Source organism: Zootoca vivipara, chromosome 6, assembly GCF_965207765.1.
Source record: "Zootoca vivipara chromosome 6, rZooViv2.hap1.1, whole genome shotgun sequence".
Classification (NCBI taxonomy): Eukaryota; Metazoa; Chordata; class Lepidosauria; order Squamata; family Lacertidae; genus Zootoca; species Zootoca vivipara.
In genome coordinates this window covers 55,469,603-55,479,588 of record NC_142589.1, presented here as the reverse complement: position 1 = coordinate 55,479,588, position 9,986 = coordinate 55,469,603, and the positions used below count along the sequence as shown (strand labels likewise).

General features: G+C 44.9%; 1 long non-coding RNA gene across 1 annotated transcript; it reads left to right on the top strand.

Annotated features, from left to right (window-relative positions):
• The first annotated feature begins 910 nt into the window (after window positions 1-910).
• On the top strand, window positions 911-8,465 carry LOC148685351 (uncharacterized). Its single transcript, XR_015950588.1, has 3 exons — window positions 911-1,043; window positions 5,339-5,482; window positions 7,981-8,465. It is a non-coding gene; the product is annotated as an uncharacterized LOC148685351 (long non-coding RNA).
• Window positions 8,466-9,986: the final 1,521 nt, after the last annotated feature.

The following is a 9,986-nucleotide window of genomic DNA, read 5'->3' as shown; positions in this document are numbered from 1 at the left end:
TTGAATACCACCCCTTGTATCCCCAAACAGAACTTGAGAATGGACAAAGGTGAGCAGGGATGGAGGGGTATTCTGATTGTGGAAGGCTGGGCCCTCTGTCCTTTTAAAATGGAGCAGGACATCCTGTCACACAGTTAATGGAGACTGTACCAAGCAAGGAGCGATGTCAGCAAAGGTTACAGAGCCCCGGACACGAGATGAGCTGCTGGGACTCAGTAGTGCTTGTATCAAAAGAGAAGTGGCCTTCTTGAGCCACACAAAATCTGAGCCAGGGAAGATTTCTCTGTTTTCGCTACCCTGACATCCAGCCCCCAAACAACTGGTGTGACCAAGCAACAACCCATCGCTGAAGACCTCTTCAAGTTTCCTTCTTACAAAGGGAACTAACCATGCTCCACCTATGAAATACCTGATACCATGTGGGGCTTGTGAGGATGGTGTGCTGGTAAAGCGGAGGAGTGAGTTAGGAGCCCTCTGAATTATGGGTGGATATTGCTTTGAACTCACATGGGGGGGGGGCAATGCAGCAAATTGGAGAGGCTAAAGAGCCCATTTCTTCCCTCTCTGGTGTCAGGCAGCCCCTCCCAGAACCAGGCCTGGTGTTCCATTGGCCCAGCTGTCCCTCTTGGTCCCCTTTCTCTGCTCTAATTACCTCTCGCTCCACTTAAGCAGAACTTACTTCCCCCAGCAGACTCTGCTGCAGGCCCCATTGATCAACATGTCAAAGTTTTTTCTTTTCCACTCGCTGGAGAGGCCTTTCCCCTCCCCCTTCCCTTTTTCTGCCATCTTGGAATAGGGAGGGGGGAGAGAGAGACACCGCAGAAGAGAGCGAGATATAATTACTCCCTCTAAACAATGCCAAGTTTCCCAGGGCTGGTGAATGATTAATTACAAGCACGATGTACAGCACAGAGAGAAGCACAAGGAAAGGGACGGCAAGTTTTCCTTGTCCAGCAGCCCATGTCCCCAGCACACAGCAGCCTCCGCAGGAGACAAGCAGATGCTGCGAATTTGGTGATCAGGGAAGGGTCTGGACAGGAAAGGTGGGGAGAAATTTATTTACATAAAAGGGGGAGGCCGTACCCACTGGCCAGCCAAAGATAGAGACAACTGCATTCAGGAGTGTCTCTTCTCACATGCGTTTCGAAGGACTTGAAGCATTTAGGACCAGGATATGGGGGAAATGTAACGTTCGGAAGATGCGTGCCATTGAGAAAGTAAAGAGAGAAAAGTTTTCCTCCCTCTCTTGTAACAGTAAAACTCATGGACATATGATGAAACTGAATGTTGGAAGACTCGAGACAGTCCTTCTTCACATAGCACATAGCTAAACTATGGAACTCACTCCTACAGGAGACAGTGGGGGCCACCAATTTGATGGCTTTAAAAAAGGATTGGACTAATTCGTGGGCAAGGATAAAGCTATCGATGGCTACTAGCCATGACGGCTATGCTCTGCCTCCACAGTTGAAGACAGCAAGGCTCCGAAATAACAGTTACAGTGGTACCTCGGGTTACAGATGCTTAAGTTACAGACGCTTCAGGTTACAGACTCTGCTAACTCAGAAATAGTACCTCGGGTTAAGAACTTTGCTTCAGGATGAGAACAGAAATCGTGCGGCTTCGGCGTGGCTGCAGCGGGAGTCCCCATTAACTAAAGTGGCACCTCAGGTTAAGAACAGTTTCAGGTTAAGAACGGACCTCCAGAACGAATTAAGTTCTTAACCCGAGGTACCACTGTACTAGAAACCACAGTAGGAGAGAGAGCTCTTGTGCTCAGGTCCCACTTGTGGGTTCCCCACAGGCTCTCAATCCCAGGTGATTAGACTGAGTTCATATGATCAACTGAGGGCAGGGAAACCTCACCTGGTGGGTACGTTTCCTTGCTGTTTACAACAAGCCAGATCCCTCTCTGCACTGACAATGAGTGCAGGCAAATCATGTGTTTCTTACCTCTGTGTGTTTTTAGAAGCAAATAGATAGGGCTGGACTGTTCATTGTTTATTTTGTAAAATTTGTACACTGCTTAATTGGAAGAAAAACCTCAAAGCAGTTTAAAGAAAATGATAAGAAAAATTAACAACAATAATTCAAAAGCTTCAAAATGTTAAAATAACAATAGACTTAAAACAGGCTATCATTAGACCGAGTGTGGTGATAACCACCTCAGGTAACTGATTCCAGGTGTCATGAAAGGGCAGCAAATTCTTAATTTTTAATGCTATTATAATTTTTAATGCTGGGGAGAGGCGCTTGTGAAATGTTCTGCCTCGGGGCCCAGTCTTGGGTATTCTGTACCTTGACTTGGAAGGGCTCCAGAACAGCTTTTATCTCCCTGTTTCAACATACAAGCTGACCTGGAAGCAGAACCTCATTTGTTCCATTTTTTTTTTTATGCAAACTGACTTAATTTGCTTAATTCACACCTCCTGGAATAGCACATGGATTGGAATGTAATTATCATTTGGATTTAACACTTTTCCAGATTTCGTGCTACTCTGCTCAAGTCTAAAAACATACCAAAACGCACATTTGGAGATAATGTGTGCTTAGAAATGTGAGCATCGAATACTAATTTTGTGATATGTATGTAAATATGTAAATATGTAAATATGTATGTATGTAAATGGTTTTTTTAATACACAAACTTCTTTAAAAAAAGATTAATGCAGAAATAGGATGGAGTTATGATTAAAGACAACTGAAATTGACACAGGTGAGAAATAGGCTGATCCATCCAGCCCTAACCAGAAGTAAGTCCCAACAGAAAGTAAGTGGGATTGACTTCTGAGTAGACAAGTATAGGATTAAGCTGCAAGTCACTTTTATTAAAAGGGGAAGAACAATTGCTCAGCTCGTTTCAGCTGCAGCCTTGGCACGGACAACCAGCTTTCTTTTTCTATCTAAAAATCAGAGGTGAAAGTTTGAAAATCAATTGCGAGGTTCAGGTGAAGTAATTAAAAGTGGGCTACAATTTGGAGTAATTAAAGTTCTTTAGATTTTATTTATTGATCACCACTTTGCCAGCACCCTGCAGTAAGTGAAAAATTCATTTTCTCAGCATTTCACTTAATAAAAGATGCCAGATCTTGGCATTGAGAGCTGAACTTGCCACTGAAAATGGAGGTGAGGGGGGCTGGATCTACAACTGCGGCAAGGCAGCTGTTTTCGTGAATATAAAAGCGTAAGAAGAGCCTGCTGGATCAGGCCAATGCGCCATTGAGTCCAGCATCCTGTTCTCACAGGGGCCAAGCAGGTGCCCCAGTACGAAGCACACAAGCAGGACCTGAGTGCCACAGCACTCTCTCCACCTGCGATTCCCAGCAACTTGTATTCGGAGAGACGCTGCCTCAGACAGTGGAGGCAGAAAATAGCCATCATGACTAGTAACCATTGATAGCCGTTATCATCCGGGGCGTACCTGGGGGTTGGTTAGGTTGGCCCCCGCCAAGGGTGCAAGCCTAGGGGAGGAGCAAAAATCATGCCTCTCCACTCTGGCTCAGAGTGTCTAGGAGCTGCCTGCACATCTGCATCCTCTCCAGGTTACCCATCCGCTGCCCTGCCCTGCTGGACAAGGCGCACAGGCTCCTCTGGAAGCTCATTGCCAAGGGCACAAGGGACAGGGGAGCATCGATAAAGCTCCTTGCCAAGGGCACAAGGGAGCCTAGCTATACCTCTGTTTATCATCCGATGTCAGTGACTGGACTGAAGGGGAAGGCTGGGAATTGCCCTCTCCTCTTCCTTTGCTTCCCTCAGAGAAGGAGGGAAATGGAGGTCTCCCCCTCTTCTCCAGTAGTTTCAAGAGAAGAGGGAGACAAGCTTGAATTGCAGCAGAACCCAGAGCCCAGAATTGCCAGCAGAGACGTCTTTGGAAAGCATAGAAGCCCCACCATCCCCACGTACTTGACGCTCACTTAGAATTCAAGAGCAAAGGGCTCAATGACGTTTGACTCCTGAGGCCACTCATAGGGCCACAGGCTGTTGCTGGGGAAAGAAGGGGGGGAGCTCAGAGCGAACAGCGTCATGATGAAGTTAAGGACTGGATTCTTGTCTTGCAGCACGAGAACTGAATAAAACCATAAATATTAACTTTCTTGCTTCTTTCTTCTTTGATTCTTGATGCTGCCGGGGGAGGATAGAATCCCCCAAGCCTGACATCCATGAATTGCTAGCCATCCAAATTGCTAGCCATCACTACCTAAAGTGGGAGTGAATTCTATAATTTAACTATGTGCTGCATGGCAAAGTACTTTCTGTCATATGTCCTGAATCTTCCAACTCACCTTCATTGGATGTCCATCAGTTCCAGTGTTATGAGTGTTATTTTGTGGTTTTATATCTTGATTTTATTCTGTGAACCACCCTGAAATCCCAGGGTATAGGTCGGTATAATAATAATAATAATAATAATAATAATAATAATAATAATAATAATAATAATAAATGTTGTAACCTTTCCTCATAGAGTTGCTCCAACCTTGATCATTTTGGTTGCTCTTTTCTGAACCTTTTCCAGCTCCACAATATCATTTTTGATGTGAGGTGACCAGAACTGCACATGGCATTTCAAGTGTGGTCGCACCACAGACTTGTAGAAGGCATTGTTTCATGCTCCAGTTGTGAGCCTGTGGGAGGTATCTAGCAGCCCTCTGTTGGAATCTGGATTTTGGACAGGACAGGTCTGCTTGAGGGTTTCCCACCGGCATCTGGCTGGCCACCATGAGAAGAGGATGCCGGAGAAGACGGCAGGTTCTTCTTGTGTTCTTATGTCCATTGCCATAAGATGACTGGTGGTGAGAGTGGAAAAGGCTCACAGCAAACCTCTCCCATTCAACTCCCTTATCAACGCATAATGCACAGACAAAACACTTGGCTTAGTCAACCAGCCAGACTATTCAACCACCTACTAATATTGCTTTCAACCTAGATGTGAACTGACTGATGGGGAAGCAACAGGGAGACTTGTTGTGGCATCTTAAAAGCTAGCAGATTTATTGAGAAAGGAGATTGCATGGATGGACTAGAGCCCACTTTCTCAGATGCATGAAGTGTTGGCCTGAGCTGGCAGAGAGAGAAGGCGAGAGGGAGACATGGATGTAGAAAGGAGAGGGAGTAGATGGAAAAAAGGCATCACAAGACTCCTGCTTTTTTGCTGCAACAGCCAAGATGGCAACCGCCTCTAGAAGGTGGTAGCTCCCTTTGTTCCCTCTGTTCCTGTTGTCATCACAGGGGGCTTAACCACACTTACATTTTGCCCTGTTCTTTCCAGGTCCATGTCTCTGCTTAAAAGCTTCATGTCCAGGCACTGGTATTTGTTTTGTTTTGTTTTTGGCCTCAGAGATTTCCTCGCAAAAACCCACTCTTCAATGCTCAGTTGGAGCAAACGTCAATTCAGGTTTCCCATAGACTGCCAGAGCAAAGAAAGGGCACTCGGACACGGAGCATTAAATCACAGACCATGCCTGGAAAGAGCAGAGGAAAGGTAAGTGTAGATAAGCCCTTCTTTATTTATCTGCTAGACATATGGGCTGCCATTTAGGACCATTGCCTCACAAAGTGGCATACACAACAGGGGTGGCACATTGATAAAGTAGGCACATCACCACTGTTTCCCCAACAGTGACCAGACTGATGCCACTCAGAAGCTCAAAGGCATCAGAGTGAGGGTGGTGTGTTTATGCCCAAATCATTGGCTAAGTGGAAGTGCATGAATGTTCCGTCCTTAATCATGATGGCCAATTGCCCCTGAACAGAACTGTCCTCCATGAATTGATCTAGTCATTTTTCAAAGTCATCTGTGTTTGGGGTTATATTTGTATACATGCTTGGAGGGAGAGGGTGCCAGGGGGAGCCTTTCTTTATGGATTTGGGGACAATAAGCATGCTGAAGGGTGAAGACTGGGGGTTGTATAGGTTGCACAGCAAGTATAAGACATAAACATGCACAATAAACCTATATAGAGCCCAATTAGACTAAGCAAGACAGGCTACTGAGCACTTACAATTATTAGAAACTGACTGCTTCATCTGCTGTTGAGGGATTCCTTACAAACAACAGCAGATGAACATCTTCATAGCTCGAGCTGATTGGTTGACACATTACACTGTCCTGGGATCTCTTGGTCTATGCTGGTTCCAACAGGGCTTCCAACTCGTGTGTGTGTGCGCGCGCGCGTGCACACTGCATCACACTGGACAAGCTAACTGGTGCATTACTCATGCCCACATGAGACATATGTCAGGAGTCTTAAGATGCTCTTATCATAAGGAATACTCATTGGTAAGAAGAGACAAAGTTCTTCCAGATATATTCCAATACAAGAGGAAACCTGTGGCTGAAACATCATGTTTTGAAATTTCATGGCTGGCACCAAAAGCTGCAGCTCCCCAACCTCCCATCATTCTCTAATAAACTAAAAAAAAAATGTTTGAATAACTTCATTATAAATTCATGCTTTCAACCTACTCCTCAGCTTTATTTTTTGATAAGCAATTTTCTTCTCTCAATATTTTATCAATAAATCATGCATTCTTCATTATTACCAGGTTCCTTCTGCACCTCCTCCCATCCCACTAGAGGGCTAATTGCTATTTTGGGGTGGGATTCAATCACATGCCAGAAAATTCTGGTTGCCCAATTAAAATGTGTTAGTACTCATGTGCAACAACCTCATTCCCCGCCCTCCAAAAAAAGAAGTGGTCTTTTCCAACAAGGAAATATGCCATAGAGATATGCACTGGAAGGTATAGGATAACAACTGCTTGATGGAATGTTGTCTAACCTCTCCATAAACAAATCAGAATCAATGCTCAACAAACAGCCAACATTCATATTATTTCCTTCTCTTCTCTTATTGGTTCCTTCTTGCTTCAGAAGGCATGGCATCATCACACTTTTAAAAAAAACAAAGAAAGTACCTTTCTCTGGACCTCCCACACTTTTGCTTCAACTATTGTACTATTTCTCTTCTTTCATTCATTCCGAAAGTGCCCTGAAAATCTCTAGAACCTTCCCAGTGCTGCAATTCATTTCCCATCTAATTCCCTGATTAACAATTTCTAAACCTGTTTTTCTACCTCTACATCATGGTACTGAGCCCCAAGGGCTGAATTCCCTAATGAGCAACCTTTGGGACAGGGGGCACATGCCCATGATGGGTAGGGCCAGAGCCAAAAGTGGGAGGAGCAATCAATGTGACTTTTACAGTAGGCAACATTCCAACCACAGAGAAGTCATAAAATCACAGAATTGTAGACTTGGAAGGGACCATGCGAGTCATCCAGTCCAATCTTTTGCCCAATGTGGGGCTCAAACCCATGACCCTGGGATTAAGAGACTTATTATTTACTGACTGAGCTAGGGGTTTCATAGATGCACACACACACTTCCAGCCAGACAAGCAAGCATCATCGTCACAGTTCAAGGGTGCATTCCAGTCAGAGTTCAACCATCAGGACAAGGAATCCTGGATGGCTGTATTTGACCCCAGGCCTGATGTTCCCCATCCCCATCCTTTATGCTGAGAGGAGCTCATTTGTTCATTGCCTCACTTATCTTCATTCAGCTTCTGATATGGTTGGTCTCATTCTGTGTCCAGGGCAGCTGTGTATCAGCTCCATCTGGTACGCAGGCTGAGACCCTACCTGCCTGCAGACTGTCTCGCCAGAGTGTTGCATGCTCTAGAGGGCCTTCTCGGTAGTGGCGCCAGCCCTGTGGAACACCCTCCCATCAAATGTCAAAGAGAAAAACAGCTACCATATTTTTAGAAGACATCTGAAGGCAGCCCTGTTTAGGGAGGCTTTTAATGTTTAATAGATCGTTTTATTTCATTTTTCTGTTGGAAGCCGCCCAGAGTGGCTGGGGAAACCCAGCCAGATGGGCGGGGTATAAATAATATGTTGTTGTTGTTGTTGTTGTTGTTGTTGTTGTTGTTGTTGTTGTTATCTCTCGCTTGGACTACTGCAATGCGCTCTACGTAGGGCTACCTTTGAAGGTGACCCAGAAACTACAACTAATCCAGAATGCGGCAGCTAGACTGGTGACTGGGAGTGGCTGCCGAGACCACATAACACTGGTCTTGAAAGACCTACATTGGCTCCCAGTACGTTTCCGAGCACAATTCAAAGTGTTGGTGCTGACCTTTAAAGCCCTAAATGGCCTCAGTCCAGTATACCAAGGGGGTCCACCCCCATCGTTCTACTGGGACACTGAGATCCAGCGCCGAGGGCCTTCTGGTGGTTAACCTCATTGCGAGAAGCCAAGTTGCAGGGGACCAGGCAGAGGGATGCCCTCCCATCAGATGTCAAAGAGAAAAACAACTACCAGATTTTTAGAAGACATCTGAAGGCAGCCCTGTTTAGGGAGGTTTTTAATGTTCAATTGATTATTGTATTTTACTTTTCTGTTGGAAGCTGCCCAGAGTGGCTGGGGAAACCCAGCCAGATGGGCAGGATATAAATAATAAATTGTTGTTGTTGTTGTTGTTGTTGTTGTTGTTGTTGTTGTTTCCTTCCCAGGGTTTGGCATTATCTTCTTTTTGTTTCACTCCTAGCATCCTTCCAAATGTAGGTGTCCTCGGTTTCCTTCTCTCATTTCCTTCATTCTGTGTACTCTTCCTCTTGCCCATCTGATTTTGGCTTTTTGTCTGTAATATCACTGTTGGACTGATGAAATCCAGTTCCATCTTCCTGTTCTCCCTTTCTCTCCCCCGCTTACTAATATTTCCCATTGTCTTGCAGCTAGTTCTGCTTGGATGTCAAGATTGTTATCTCAAACTCAATATGTAGAAGACAGGATTGATTATATATTCTCTCCTCCCCCCCCCAAAAAAAACCCCGCTCTCTTTCACCTTCTCTTTGACTCTCAAATAGCAGCATAACTCTTCAGTCTTCTCAGCAAGTTAAGGGCTTGAGTGTTATCTTTGATCTTTCTCAGCTCCCATTACTGCTGTAGCTTAGGTCTGCCTGTTTGTAGTATTTCTAAAATTCATGCTCTCTTATCTTCTGATTCTACCAAAGCCACTATTCAGACCCACATTCTATCTTCTGTTGATTATTCTAATGTTTTGCTTACCAGTCTTACTATCTCTTAACTTAGACCTATTATATCTATTCTTAACACTTCTGCTCACTTAGTTTTAAGTGATAGTAAACTGCGTAAAAAAAAATGTCGTACTGTATTGTAATATACTGAATGCTCCTCCATCCAAAATAAAAAAATTCCTCATACAAAGCAAATTAGCATGTCCAGGGAAAGTGTTCTAGCATCTCTCAAAAAAAGCAGGATGAAAAAAAGAGGGGGGAGCTCCCTGACCCATCCAGGTCATTGGATTATGAACTCCTTTGCATCTGTGCTAAGCAAGCAAAACCTGCCCTAAAGGCTAGACAAACACCTATACCTTCCTGGAGTTTCATTTCTCAAATGGGAGGTGCTGGAATAACCAGAGGATTTCAGCCCTCCCTGCACCATAACCCAGAAAATGGCCAAGATGGGAATTGCCACTTCACACACACCATATACATTTAAAGCACATCCCCTTCCCACCTCAGAATCCTGGGAACTGTAGCTTGCTAAAGGCAGTGGGAGGTGTAGTTCTGTGGTGTGGAACTACAGTTCCCAGGTTTCCGGGGAGGGTGCGGGACATGCTTTAAATGCATGGTAGTTTTTGCTTAACCCATGCTGTCTAGACACAGGTGCAGGCGGTTTTCACCTTGTTCCACTCCTTTCCCAAAGAAAATCCACTGTTTATGGATAGATCAGAATAAAATCTGGGTGAGGTCTAAAGGGGGGAGAGCATTGGGACAGGAGAAAGTGTGGATAATCCCTAAGTCTCTGACCAGGTCAGAGAGTCAGAGGGTACTCCTTGAACCTAAGAAAACTTTCAGGCTTCCTCTTTGCTTTGAAATCACAATTTACAGCCAGCTTTCCCCTTAGTCCTGCTCTCAGCCACCAGACATTGAAGAAGATCCAGGATGGAGTTGGTGAA